Raw genomic sequence first — 15,803 nt, forward strand, 5'->3', positions numbered from 1 at the left:
GCCATCTAATTGTTGATTGTTTATACTAATTTGATTATGAATCATGCTTGAAAGTATTTGGATCATAATTTTGAAAATGGTGTATATTTTGGACACTAAACCCTAGGCCAATTTGACATAGTTCTTGTTCACCATACATGGTTGAATCTAGGGTTCCTTGGGGACTATTAACAACCCCTTAGATCACTAATTAAGTGATCGTTTTCATACCTAGGACAAGGGTTTGATGGGACATTACATAAACCAATTTGGCTCACACTTATTAAACCTAGTTGTATTTAGATTAAAGCAAGATAAGCCTATTTTAGCATAGATTACTATATGGGCCAGACTGCTTTTTGCATTTGGGCTAGCAAGTCGAATTTTGCTGGATAAATGGGTCCAATAGTGGGCTGATAGTGTGCTAATCTAAATGGAATTGAGTTTTACAGGCTTTAAGTTGATTTTGATTAATTATGTGTGGTGCTTTGTGAATGCGATTCGTACATGGGCCATTAGTGCTTGGCCCATGTGAAGACTTTGTGTGGCTTTCTACGCCCATCACAACTGAATGTGCATCATTTTTATGATGTTCATACATCATTTAATGATCTCTCACTTAATGGGTCCTACGCTTGTTTCTTCTCCAAAGAAGGGAACCTTGTAGAAACCCTAGCGCATTTGGGCCCATTTAAAATCTAACCTTCTGAACGTAGAATCTACTATGGTAAGACCTAAACTGACTTAGGGACTTATATTATTGATCCCTCATCAATGATATAAGTGCTTGATGATACGGAATATAATATAATGATATCTCTAATGGCATTGGATGATTGGGGCTCAATGGCAACTTCTCTAGGTGTGAAACCCTAGATGCTCATCTTCTCCATTAGTGGCTACTATAATTGACGCTCCTCCAACTTCAAACCTTCCTTTGCTTTTGTCCTTTCTCAACTCTTTACTCTTGCTAAACTCTCTGTGCATGTTCCTATGGTTCACCCTAGTCTAAAACAAGGGGAACCTACGATTTTCTTTCCTAATGAAATATTGGAGAAATTTTATGAAGTTCAAAAGTGGGCTTTGGTTGGAAAATGCGTGCATGGCCGCCCTCCTCATTCAGTATGCAGAATGAGGCATGGGTTACAACCATTGATTCGAAACATGTATTGATTCGGTTTGATGATGAAGGTGAGTTTTAGAAACTTTGGATGTGTGAGTTTTTTTGAATTAAATCTTTTACATTCAAATTATTTAAGTGGCTTCCAAATTTCAAACCAGGTTGGGAACCACCCATCGTTCGAATTTAAATTTCATTTCCTTTGTTCCTAGTGAACTTCTATGCAGAGAACTTACTTTGTTCTATAGCTACGGTAGTGGTGTTAGACAGTGTATGCCCTTAGCTCCAATTAGCATGATGTACATTATGACATTTATTGTAAATGAATAAAGTACATATTTGATTCGTGTTATTGTGGTGTGTTTCTTTGTAATACCCTTAAACTGGACACATATGAGGCTCGTGTTAGTTTAGAATTTTCACAGTCGTTGGATAGATCTGGGGAGATTTATCCTACCAAAGCTGACACTGATGTGCCGCCAAATTGGTTGGGGTGGCTTGTCTCAGCTGCTAGGGTGAGACCTGAGGTACATGCAGTGTGGGTTTTCTTGAAACCTTGAATCAAACCAATTTCTAGTGTTGCCCTGGACCTTGGAGACAGATGGGCAAAACTGGAATGTTACACCTGACCCCTAGACTCGATTATAGTACTGCACTAGGTGTCGGATTGGGCTGTCTTTGATGTGTCAATCAATGAGATCCTTAGAGGGGCTCAAAACCTGGGTACGTTGGGACAGACTAAGAATTCACCTAAGTGGGTGATCATAGTGACTGGATCAGCCCCTTTGTTGGACAAAGTGAATGATCGGGGAAATGCACTCTCTCTGATGGAAAACCTAAACTACCAGCAGTGGATTTCAAATGTGTTTGAAATTTGGTTTTGCAAAATATATTTATATAGAGATACACTTATATATTATGTTCTCACAAATTGTTTGCAAAAGGTTTTAATTTCCATGATCCATGTGAGTATAGAGTGCAGCAGTGTACTTTGCAGCCGAAGGAGAGGTCCTCTCTTGTCAGGTAGTGTTGGATCATTATGGGCTGAGAAGTTAAGTGTAAGACCATTGAGGGTTATACCTGATGGGCTAATCTTGCATCTGCCCACAGTCCTTGGGCCTTCATAAGATGGTTGGACCCAATGACCATTTAGTGTAAATGTTGGGCCCATTAAGAGCCCATGGTGATGGACTCAGGGGTTTATTATATCCTGAAGGGCTGAGAGATCCATCATATGGATGGCCGAACCCTACAGGAAGGTTGGAAAAATTTTTAAAAATTTCTCTCTCTCCCATGTGGGAATCGCATTCCCTAGTTTAGAAAACTGCATTTTCAATGATCAATCTTCAAATCAAACCGGACCAGATCTAAAACCAAAAGGGAATAGAGGGATATACCTAATATGGAGTAATAGTAATCCTCCAATGAGGTTGTTCATGCCCAAGGAGAAAACCAAAGACTGCTTCCACCGAAGATGACACGGTGCAAGGTGAAGCAGAATCAGCAAGACGGTTCTTCAGTAAGAACTGAATTCTTCAACAAGAATATGATAGAGGGCTGGGGAGCACGACTTCAGATTGCCTTTTTCAACAAAAGGCAATATCAAGAACCGTTCTTGATCACTCCCACTAGTGGAGATCGAACTAGGTAGGGCAGCAAGAGCAGGAACAAGAGCAGAAGACAGAAGCAGTCGAACTGTATATTGTCTTCTCTCTTAATTCAGCAGACTATCTGTTGTTTCTGTTGTGTGTTTGTAGGTTCGCTCTGCTCTCCTATTTATAGCCTTAAAGAGAGGTTCTTATAATCCCATTAGGAGTTTCCTAATCCAAATCTTATATTTGGATCTGGACTCTCTTTAAGAGATAAGGATAATCCTTATCTTATCTACAGATAAAGATCAACCATCCTAATCCAATTAAGAGTTTTCTGATCCAAATCTTTATTTGGATCTGTACTCTTTGAGTGGATAGGGATAATCCCTTATCCTATCTGCTGATCCAAATTCCAAAACCGCCCTTATTTAATTAATCTTATTAAGTCAGTTCGAATTGGACTTTAGGCCCATTAACTCTATGTGCTCACTTAACCTCTTAATTTGCTGCCCAGTTGGCTATCCTTGTATGGCATGGGACCCAAACATTGATATACACATCAGCCACATGGATTCAACCCAGCCTCTGTCACAAGGCCTGGCCGAATTCACTATAGGAGACAGTGAACCCCTGAGTCCATCACCATGGGCTCTTAATGGGCCTAACATTTACACTAAATGGTCCTGGGGTCAAGCCACCTTATAAAAACCCAAGGACTGTGGGCAGATGCAAGATTAGCTCATCAGGTATTGCCCTCTATGGTCTTACACTTAACCTCTCAACCATAATGATCAAAAACTGCCCGACAAGGTATAGTGTTGCACTCTCTACTCACATGGATCTTGGGAATTAAAACCTTTTGCAAACATTTTGAAACCATAATATATATATATATATATATATATATATATATATATATATATATATGTATATCTTCTATATAAATATATTTTGCAAAAACAAATTTCAATAGCTGAAATCAACTGCCGGCAATTTAGGTTTCTATCAGAGAGAGAGCATCCCCGATCATTCACTTTGTCCGACAAAGGGGGTCATCCTATCACTATAATCACCCACTCAGATGAATTCTCGGACTGTCCCAACATACCCAGGCTTTGACCCCCTCTAAGGATTTCACTGATTGGCATATCAAAGACAGCTCAATCCGACACCTAGTGTAGTATCATAATCAAGTCTAGGGGTTAGGTGTAACATTCCAGTTTTGCCCATCTATCTCCAAGGTCCAAGGCAAAACTGGAATTTTGGTCCAGTTTAGGGCTTCAAGAAAACCCACACTGCATGTACCTCATGTCTCACCCTAGCAGCTGAGACAAGCCACCTCAACCAACTTGGTGGCACATCAGTGTTAGCCTTGGCAAGATAAATCTCCCCAGATCTATCCAATGGCTATGAAGATTCTAAACTAACATGAGTCTCATAAGTGTCTAGTTTAAGGGTATTAGACAGAAACACACCATAATAACATGAATCAAATATGTACTTTATTCATTTACATTAAATATCATAATGTGCATCATTCTGATTGGAGTTAAGGGCATACACTGTCTAACATGTCCTACAGTGAATTCGGCCAGGCCTTGTAACTAAGGCTGGGATGATCCCATGTGGTTGATGTGTATATCAATGATAGGGTCCCACGCCATACAAAGAGAACCAAGCTATCTAGCATTAAATGGAAGTGAGGCTGAAAGCTTAATGGGCCTAAAGCCCATTTTGAACTGGGTTAATTGGATCAATTAATTAGGGGCGAATCTGGGTATGGATCAATAGATGAGGATAAGAGGATAACTCTTATCCACTTAAAGAGTCCAGATCCAAGTAGAGATTTTGATCAGGAAACTTCTAATTTGGTTAGGAATAGTTGATCTTGATCTGCAGATAAGATAAGGGATTATCCTTATCACTTAAACAGTTCAGATCCAAATAAAGATTTGGATCAAGAAACTCCTAATCAGATTAGGAGATCATCTCTTTAAGGGTTATATATAAAGAGTAGGGCGGATTTGAAAATATACACAACACAGTTTGACTATTTCTGCCTTCAGTTTTCTCTCTCTTTTCTTGCTACCCTGCCCTATTCGATCTCCATTTCTTGGAACTGATCAAGATTAGATCTTGATATTGTTTCTTGCTAGAAAAAACAATTCTGAAGTTGTAGTCACTACCCCATTCGATTCTTGTTGAAGATTCAAAGGTTCTTGGTGAAGAACTACCTGTTGATCTTGCCTCATCCTAAGTTGTGTCATCTTCAGTGGAGGGAGGATTTGGTACACTCTTTGGGCGTGAACACCTGCGTTGGGAGGAGCATTTTTGCGTGGATTTTGTATCAGGTATACCTCTCCCTAATCTTGGTTTCCGATTTGGTCTGGTTTGGTTACAAGAACGAACCTTGAAAATACAGTTTTTTAAATTGGGAATACGATTCCCGGATAGGAGAAAAGAAATTTTTGAAAATTTGCCCAACCTTCCTATAGGGTTCGGCCATCCATATGATGGATACCCCATCCCTTCAGTGGAACCTATCAATAAGTTTGATTAGGCCATTATCACCCTCTCAAGGACATTTGCAGCCACGATTCACATAGAAATTGATTTATTAAAGCCACACCCGTCTAGGTAGGGGTGGCAATTTTTAACCTAACCTGCTGAACCCGCCCAACCCACCTAGTATCTAACCCCCCCAACCCGCCCATTTACTTGGTAGGTTGTGTGATCAACCCGTCACCCAATCCACCCATTTAAATCAGTTGGGTTGGGTTGGGTTGTGGATAACCATTGGGTTAACCATTATAGACATAAGTATTAATTTCTTAGCCTTTGTTTAATTAACTTCATTTGAATTAAATAATTAATAATTAATGCATTAATTTTCTATTAATAATTGACTAAATTTTGTTTTGTCTTGAATCAATACACTTCACTCGACATAAATCCAAATCAATTTAACCCGAGTACGGACGAGTTCAATGCGGTCTGACCCGATCTAGCATATACTGATATGGGTTAACCCGAATCCGAAATAGACCCCGGGCGGGATGGTTCGGTGCCGCTTTCTCTGTCCGATTTAGGTCGTCTGGTCCAACCAATATTCATACACTCCGACCCGACCCGTTACAAGTTGATCTAGGTCAACCCAAATTCGAAACGGTTTTGGGTAAGACGATTCGGCCTCCACGTGCTTTGCTCGTGCACAAACCTGATATGGTTCGGTTCAAGACAATCCACCATTGACTGAACCGGTCCGATTTAATGCAACCAGATTGATCCAGATCTAAATGGTTCAACCACCCTTGAACCTAAGTGGTTTAAGTTGGTCTGACCGGTTTGAACCTAAGTGGTTCGGTCAAACCCAAAATCCGAACATAGTCAAATGGCTTCACTGCTTGTGTAAAAATAACATGCATGTAATGTGATTTGAACCTTCACCACTTATGTAAATAATAACTACAATAACCACCAAGCTACAACCAACTTATTTGTTAAGAGAGAGAGAGAGTTTGTTTTTTGAATCCATAAATATAAGATTAATGGGTTTGGGTGGGTTGGATTAGGTTAAAGCGAGTTTGGATTGAACCCAACCTATTTAATTTTATATAACTGGGTCATTAATGGGTTGGCAGGTTAGATGGGTTGGGTTGAAACTCAACCCAAACCAAACCCAACCCAACCCGCCCAATTGCCACCCCTACGTCTAGGGCTTGAATTGACTCTGGTAGAGAAGGGTTTTGGCAAGAAATTATTTATGAAAACCTACCTTCTTACTGTGAAAACTACTACAAAATTGGTCACTATTCTACTAAATGTAAACACAATAAACTTAGAAAATGGTTTGAACCTATGAAAACAGACTTTTCGAAGAAGAATGATAGCAAGTAGACAGAACTGTAGTTCTAGGCAATAAAAGTAAAACCATCTTTGATCCTCTAGAGATAACTGAACTTGTGATTGAAAATAACAAATAGAAGATTCTTATATGAATCCTGATGATCAACAGATTATATCGACTACCCCAGACACTCCAATGTTAGAGATAGCCAATGCAGTTTTGCAAACAACAGATACAATGGTTCCTATCTTGGAAAAACTATGCATCTTAGTTTCCAAGGACAATATTACAGTTTGTCCAGCTCAAACCAAAAAGTTTGATGAAGTCCTTAGTCGCCTCACATAGTCTTAACATAGGAAAGGAAATACTGTTGTCTTAGTTGTAGCACTATGTTAGAGAATATCATCCTATTCAAGGACCTCACCTAATAGTTTAAACTTTTAGATTGAATGGTTCTTTGAGATGGTATCAGAGCCACTTTGACCAAGTGGTCTAGTGTTTGATCCTCATTACCCCCATTATAATTAATTAAGTTTCAGCACAAGGTATGGGTGGGCCTATGCTTGTTCACACTTCAAGCCCAATGGGCTTTCATGTGAGGAGGTGTGTAAGAGAATATCATCCTATTCAAGGACCTCGCCTAACAGCTTAAGCTTTTAGGTTGAATGGTTCTTTGAGAAACTACAAATTTTCATGTTAAAATCAATGATAAAGTATCTGCCTTGAAGAATCTATCTGAGCAACCAAATCAACTTTTATTAGATGATGCCAAAATGGAAGAGCTAAGTGTAGTCCCAGACCTAGTTTCAACAAATACTTAGGAATTTTAACCAGTTGTTTACAATACAGTTGAAGATTCAAAGTTTCAGCCAGTTAAACCTAGAGGAAAGAAAGAAGAAGAAGGATTGCAGTGCTCCCTTGTCTAATAAATGGGAAACTAGATCTCAAGCAAGTCAAGGTGCACTCTTTCCATCTCTTGAGTAATGAATGCTTTCTTTAGGAATACTAGGGGTTTAAGTAACAAGTCCACTATTCATTGTTTGAAAAAATTGAAAAACTCACATAATGGGGGCCTGTTAAACCTAGTTGAACCTAAGGTTCCCACCAAGATTTTGGAACCAGACCCTACCTAATAACAAATCGGGTAGGGTCGGTTCAAGGCCAATTCGAGGTCATTTCCATTCGGTTCCAGGTAGAGCCTACCCATTTGCTCAGCCCTACCCACTATAGCTATGAATTGGAACATTCTATCTCCTGGCACTCCATTACAGAGACTAGAACAAAATGGTGTTTGGCAATTTATTTCAAATTGACAAATAATGTGGTTCTCAGAAGGGAGGTTGCTCATATTGAACAAAATACTAATGGGATTTAAGCTAGCTTAAAATAAGCAAAGCAAAATCTACATCATTGGCTTCTTCAGGAAGAAATTTATTAGAAGTAGAAGTCTCGAGTTAAATGATTAGATGAGGGAGACCGTAACACAAAATTCTTTCATGCGACTATGAAGGCTAACTAGTGGTTATCTTTACTTAAGGGGATTATCTTAGAGGACGGTTCTTCAATCTCAAATAGCAATCAAATAATCTTGGAGGGTATTCAGTATTTTGAGAACATACTCTTAGCTGAACCATGCCAAATAGAAAATGACATTCTGGATGTTATTCCCTCATCTATCACAGAGACTGATAACATGCAACTGATCCTCTTTCCTTCAGTAGAAGAAATCAAAAAGTTCATTTTCTCCCTTTCGAATGATTTTTCCCTAGGCTTGGATGGTTTCATGGGTTATTTTTATACCCATTGTTGGGATGTGATATGTGACAATGTATATGCAATGATCCTGGGCTTCTTTCATGGTATGGACATTCGTTTAAGTTACACTTTGCTTATATTTCTTTGATTCCCAAGTGCCAGAACCTTCACAATTTTGCAAATTATAGGCCCATTAGTGTTTGCAATTTTTCCTACAAAATTATTTCTAAAATCCTTGTAAATAGATTGAGTGGGCTTCTCCACAATACTATCTCCTAAACAGGTTGGTTTTATCAAGGGCCACAACATCCTTGATAACAATAGCCATGCTTGGGAGAACTTAGGAGATAAATCAGAAGGTTAGGGGAAATAATTTAATAATCAAGGTAGACATGTTGAAAGCTTATGATAGGTTGGAATGAAACATCCTATTTGAAGTGTTAGCTAGATATGGATGTTTTGATGATTGGATTGCTCTCATTTAGAAAGTTGTGTGCAATTGTTGGTTTTCTATAAAAATTAATGGCTTTCTTCATGGATATTTGAAACCCACAAGGAGACTCAGATAAGGCAATCCCTTATCTCCTTACCTTTTTATTATTGTTGAGGATGTGTTAAGCCAAGGTCTCTCCAAATTATTTTCCAAGGAGTTGTTTTATCATGTGCTGAGAGGCTAACCCTAGTTTCACATTGCTTATATGCAGATGATACCATCATTTTTTGTAATGGGTCTAGACATGCTTTAAGTAAGTTGATGACTTTTCTCAACTGCTATGAATTGGGTTTTGGTTGAAATATAAATAAGTGAAAAAGTTGTTTTTATCTCTTCCAAGGTGACTGCCACTTGATGTAATATACTATGATCTGTGTTGGGTTTTGACAAACAGTCACTCCCTTGCAATATAGTATGCTTTTAAAGCGTGTTCTTTGCTCCATGTCAATCCACTTATTGATGGCTTTTGAATTACCAAAACATGCTTTTAAAGCATGTTCTTTGCTCCATGTTCTTTGACAAACAAAGAAATTGTAATTGTTCATTTGGTCAAGACCTAATAGTGAAAATAAACACAATTGGGTTTCTTAGGCCTTAGTCTATAAGTCTATTGAAGAAGGTGGTCTGGACATGCATTCTACTTTAAGATATCAACAAGGAATGTAGACTGAAATCTCTTTGGAGAGATCTCACTCAAACTAGTTGTTGGATAGAATATCTCAAAAGAAAATTGTTGCCGGTCAAAATGGGATAAGGGCAACATTGTCAATTCGCTCCTAACTAGGGGTGAGCAAAATAAATAAAAAAACTGAACCGACCGAAATCGAACCGAAAACTCAGTTAACCGAACCGGTCAGTTTGGTTTCGGTTTGATATTTTTAAAAAACCAACACTTTTGGTTCAGTTTCGGTTAACCTTTAAAAAACCGGCGGTTAACCGAACCGACCAGTATATGTATATTAATATATATTATATTATATATAATACATTATATTTTATATTTTATTTTTATATTTTTGAAAATCGAATAAGCTTCTTGGCATTCTCGCTTTCTCTTTGTTTTTTCTCTTTTAAAGTTTTAAGTACGACACTCTTTCTAACTTTCTATCATTTTCACCTTTTTGGTGACTCAGCTACAACTAGCTAGTCAGCTAGTAGCTACAGCTAGCTACTCAGCTATAGCTATAGTTGTAGATCTAGTCTTCTAGATTGATGTGCATCCCCGTGCAAAACTGCAAATACCCTTTTCTAATCTTCCATTCTTCCTCTCTTCGAATCAAATAACACGCCTTTCCCTTTTTCTTTCACTCTCAGTTCTCTATCTCTCATCTCTCTAGTTTTCTTCTTCCCCAGACCAACCGACGGCCTCTGAGTCTCCGATCGATGACTTCCGGGCTCCAATCGATGACCTTCAAGTTCTCAATCTCTCGTCTCTCAGTTCTCTCTCTCTCTCTCAGACTAAACGCCTTTCCCTTTCTCTCTCACTCTCAGTTCTCAGTCTCACATCTCTCAAGCCTTCTTCTTCCTCTTCCCCAGACCGACCGATACTCGATATCGATACATTGATCCTTGGCTATAAGTTCATGATTCGGACACTTTGCACGAGCTCATGAAACTACCACACTTCTATCCCAACAGGAACCATAGAAGGCTCTGTTGTCAGGAGAGCGGCGCTCACATGGGGCAGAGGTGCATTGACTTGTTGTGCTATGAATGTTGGGTTTTGGGCTGCTGATACCCCTAGAAGAGTAAGGGGCACGGTGAACTGCCCAATGGTCACAGAGGGGGTCTTGGGATTAAGTGCAAGCTGGCCCAACGGTGATGGTCATCTCGACACTCTTGCCGGTACTTGAGGAAGCCATTGAAGTTTGCAAAAAGTAAGTAATAAGGGTAGAAACTTAGCTTTTATGTCGTGGTTCCCACAAATGGCGCCAATTGATGGTGCGCGATTTGAAAGCTCTTAACTGGAAGGCAGCTCGGACGTTGGTCTGCTTTACTGGCCGGTCGAACTGCAAGAGAGAAAGGCTCAGAGGACACAGGGTGGCTTACCTAGTGTGGGTGCTCTGATGCTTAAGTTAGTATTTTTGTTGTGCAAGTTGAATGCTAGTATGCTTGTAGGCTAGTGAGTTGTTGTGGTTGGTGCCCTTATATAGGTGAGCTTCTGTGGGTCTCACGAAACTCCTCCGCTCCGTGATGCCAGGAGTCCATTCCGCACTAGGAGGTGGACTTCGTGCTAGCTGATAAGGCTTATCGAGTCCGTACAATCCGGGTGGGATAAGGATAAGGCTCGTAGACGTGCATCGCGATCCCGAAGAGGTCGAAGACAACTGACTAGCTTCTAGATGTTGGCTATGTGTCACCTCGGCAGCTCGGTGAAGGGATGAGAGATCCATCATATGGATGGCCGAACCCTGTAGGAAGGTTGGGCAAAATTTCAAAAATTTCTCTCTCTCCCACGTGGGAATCACATTCCCGATTTTAGAAAACCGAATTTTCAATGATCAACCTTGAACCTAAACCAGACCAAATCTGAAACCAAAAGGGAGTGGAGGGTTATACCTGATACAAAGCAACAATAATCACCAATGAAGGTGTTCACGCCCAAGGAAGATCCAAAGAATGCTTCCACCGAAGATGACAAGAATCTGATGGAGGGCTAGTGAGCACGACTTCTGATTACCTTTTTTGCCAAAAGGTAATATCAAGAACATTTCTTGATCACTCCCACAGGTGGAGATTGAACTGGTATGGCAGCAGGAGCAGGAGAGAGCAAGAGAAGAAGACAGAAGCAGTCAAACTGTATGCTGTCCTCTCTCTTAAATCAGTAGACTGATGGATGAACTGGAGGTTTGCCCTACTCCTCTATTTATAGCCTTAAAGAGAGATTCTCCTAATCCCATTATGAGTTTCCTAATCTAAATCTTGTATTTGGATTTGGACTCTCTTTAAGAGATAAGGATAATCCCTTATCTTATCTGCAGATAAAGATCAACCCTCCAAATCTAATTAGGAGTTTCCTGATCCAAATCTATTATTTGGATCTGGACTCTTTGAGTGGATAGGGACAATCCCTTATCCTATCTGCTGATCTAAATCCCAGAACCACCCCTCTTTATTTAATCTCATTAAGCTAGTTCGAATTGGGCTTTAGGCCCATTAATTCTATGAGCTCACTTACCCTCCAAACTGCTGCCCAGTTGGATATCCTTGAAGGGATGAGAGATCCATCGTATGGACACCCAAATCTAGCGGAATTAGGTGGGCGAATTTCAAAAAATTTCTCTCCCTTCAACTGAGAATCGCATTCCCTATTCAGAAAATCATATTTTCAATGATCAATCTTGAACCATAAACTGAACCAGATCTGAACAAAAGGCAGTAGGAGAGGATTATACCTGATACGAAGAAATAATATCTCCCAACGAAAGTGTTCACGCCCAAAGAAGGATCCAAAGACTGCTCCCACTAAAGATGGCGCAGTGTAGGGTGGAGCAGAATCAGCAGTGTTCTCTCCAAGAACCTAATCCTTCGCAAGAAATAGCAGGATGGCACGTGAGCATAGCTTCCTATCAGTCCCTTCACAAGGAACTGATATCAAGATCAAATCTTGATTTCTCCCACTGAAAAGGAGGTCGAACTGGCAGGTGAGGCGGCGGCAGGAAGGAGGCGGCAAGAGAGAATTTTCGTAGGTATGCTGAATTCTCTCTTCTGTGATTTCAGCTCTAAAGACTTGCAGTGATCTGATGTTCATGTAATGTATAAAAGCTTCCACCCCTTCCTTCTTTTGTAACCTTAAAAGATCAGCTCCTAATCCCATTAGGAGTTTCTAATGGTCTTACACTCAACCTCTCAGCCCATAATGATCAAACACTGCCCGACAAGAGAGGACCTCTCCCTCGGCTGCAAGGAATAGTGTTGCACTCTCTTCTTAGATGGATCTCGGGAATTAAAATCTTCTTGCAAACATTTTGGAAACCGTAATATATATATATATATACTTTTATATCTCATATAAAATATATTTTGCAAAACATATCTCAATGATTGAAATCGGCTGCCGGCAGTCTTGGTTTCCATCAGTGAGAGTGCATCCCCGATCATTACCTTTGTCCGACAAAGGGGCTGATCCTGTCACTATGATCACCCACTTAGATGAATTCTCAGACTGCCCCAACATACCCAGGTTTTGACCCCCGCTAAGGATCTCACTGATTGGTACATCAAAGGCAGCCCAATCCGACACCTAGTGTAGTATCGTAATCGAGTCTAGGGGTCGGGTGTAACTTTCCAGTTTTGCCCATTAATCTCCAAGGTCCAGGGCAATACTGGAAATCTGGTCCGATTCAAAGATTCAATTAATCCTACACTGCATGTGCCTTGGGTCTCACCCTGGCGGCTAGGACAAGCCACCCCAACTGACTTGGTGGCACATCAGTGTCAGCCTTATCAGGATAGGTCTCCCCAAACCGACCCACTGGTTGTGAACATTCTAAACTAACACAAGTCTCATTAAGTGTCCAGTTTATGGGTATTACACAGAAACATACCAAAGGAACATGAATCAAATATGTACTTTATTCATTTACAATAAACTCATAATGTACATCATTCTGATTGAAGCTAAGGGCATACAAAAACTGTCTAACAACTCCCACTTGCACTTAGGTCCAATCTGGTACAAGCCAGAGTCCCATGCTTTCCACGTGTTTCTGAAACACTTTCTGTGATAGTGGCTTCATCAATGGGTCTGCTACATTTTCCGCTGACGCTACCTTCTGGATCAAGACGTCCCCTCTACCAACAATCAAGACGTCCTTCATGCCCTCAATCTCCTCACAGGTCTTGGGAGACATCTTCTTGGAGAGAGTGACTCTGTGTCTGAAAGGAACATTTCCTTTCTTGGAGTTTTCCATGCTGTATTTTTTGACTATTTCGTCAATGTAAGTAGATTGGGATAATCCTATTATCCACTTCGATCTATCTCTATAGAGTCGAAGACCCAGTATATAGGAGACTTCTCCAAGATCTTTCATGGAAAATTGCTATGAAAGCCTTACTTTCACCGTAGTTAACATTCCTACATCATTCCCAATGAGTAGAATGTCATCTACATACAGAACCAAGAAGGTAACCTTCTCCCCACTGGATTTCCTGTAAACACAGGGCTCATCCGGATTCTGCTTGAAGTCAAACGATTTGACAGCAGAGTCAAAACAGATGTTCCAACTCCTAGAAGCTTGCTTAAGTCCATAAATGGATCTATTGAGTTTACATACCATGTGTTCCTGACCAGCAACAATGAAGCCTTGCGGCTGCTGCATATAGATATCTTCAGTAAGATCTCCATTAAGGAATGTAGTTTTGACATCCATTTGCCAAATCTCATAATCATGGTATGCTGCTACAACTATCAAGATCCTAATGGATTTAAGCATGGCCACAGGCGAAAAGGTTTCCTCATAATCGATGGCCTCCTTCTGAGTGTACCCTTTCGCCACTAGACGAGCTTTGAAGGTCTCAACCCTACCATCGGGGCCCTTCTTCCTCTTGTAAATCCATTTGCAACCAATTGCTTTTACCCTGGAGGGCGGATCTACTAGAGTCCAGACTCCATTGGTCTCCATTGAGTCCATCTCAGCTCTCATGGCCTCCACCCACTTCTGGGAATCTATGTCCAACATAGCTTCCACATAAGTCATGGAATCCTCTTCACTAGTCAAGGTTTCCACCAGGTAACTATTCTGATCATAACCATAACGGACTGGTGGCCTGGATACCCGAGTGGATCTTCTAGTTTGGTCACTACCTGGAACTTGTGAGACATCTCCCACTGCTCCTGAGCTCTCTTCATCAACAACTACTTCCTGGCGATGGGTGTCTAGGATGTAATCGGTTTCCAAGAATTGTGCATTTCGGCTGCAGAACACCTTCTGCTCACTTGGGTCATAGAATAGGTAACCCACAGAGCTTTTTGGGTAGCTTACAAATAGGCAACGACTGGTCTTGGATTCCAACTTGTCTGCACTTGTTCTTTTAACGTGTGTTCGACAACCCTAAATCTTCAAGTGTCTGACACTTGGTTTTTTTTCAGTTTAAAGTTCATATGGAGTATTCAGAACCGATTTGGTTGGAACCCGATTCAGCACGTAAATCACAGTCTCTAATGCGTAACCCCAAAAGGAAGTGGGTAACTCTAAGTGTATGAAAAGCGACCGGACCATATCCAATAAGGTCCTATTCCTCCTCTCTGAAACACCGTTAAGTTGTGGTGTAGCAGGAGGAGCCAATTGTGATACTATCCCATTGTCCTTTAAGTAGTCCCTGAATTCGTCAGAGAGATACTCGCTACCTCGATCTGATCGAAGGGCTTTAATTTCTTTCCCTAACTGTTTCTCGACCTCTTGTCTGAACTCTTTGAACTTTTCAAAGGATTCAGACTTGTGTCTCATTAGGTACACGTAACCATATCGTGAGAAATCATCTGTAAAGGTGATGAAATACACGTGTTGATTCCGTGTCCTAACACTCAGGGGACCACATACATCAGTATGAATAAGGTCAAGTGTGCTTGTACATCTTTCAGGCTTACCGTTAAATGGCCGTTTCGTCATCTTACCTTGTAGGCAAGGCTCACAAATGAGAAGATCTTCTACAGTTAGAAAATACAAAGGACCATCCTTTACCAGCCTTGTGATTCGGTCAACACTGATATGGCCAAGTCGGTAATGCCACAGGCACGTGTGGTTAACTGTATCACGGATACTTTTCTTGGGGATTTCAGCCGATGTAGTTTCAGTTATGTTAGTTTCTAGAGATGTAGAACATAGAGACCGTTCTCTAGTTCCCCATATGCGATGAATCTGTTGTTTCTTTTAATAGTAATCGTTTTACTAAAAAAGACAGAATAACCATCTGCACACAGTTTTGAGACATAAATCAAATTTCTTCTTAAATTTTGTACATAAAGACAATCTTTCAGTACAATAGTTCCTTCTCTAAAAATTAACTCCACGGTTC

This window comes from Nelumbo nucifera, chromosome 4, assembly GCF_055504915.1.
Source record: "Nelumbo nucifera cultivar China Antique chromosome 4, China Antique-T2T, whole genome shotgun sequence".
In the NCBI taxonomy this organism is placed as follows: domain Eukaryota; kingdom Viridiplantae; phylum Streptophyta; class Magnoliopsida; order Proteales; family Nelumbonaceae; genus Nelumbo; species Nelumbo nucifera.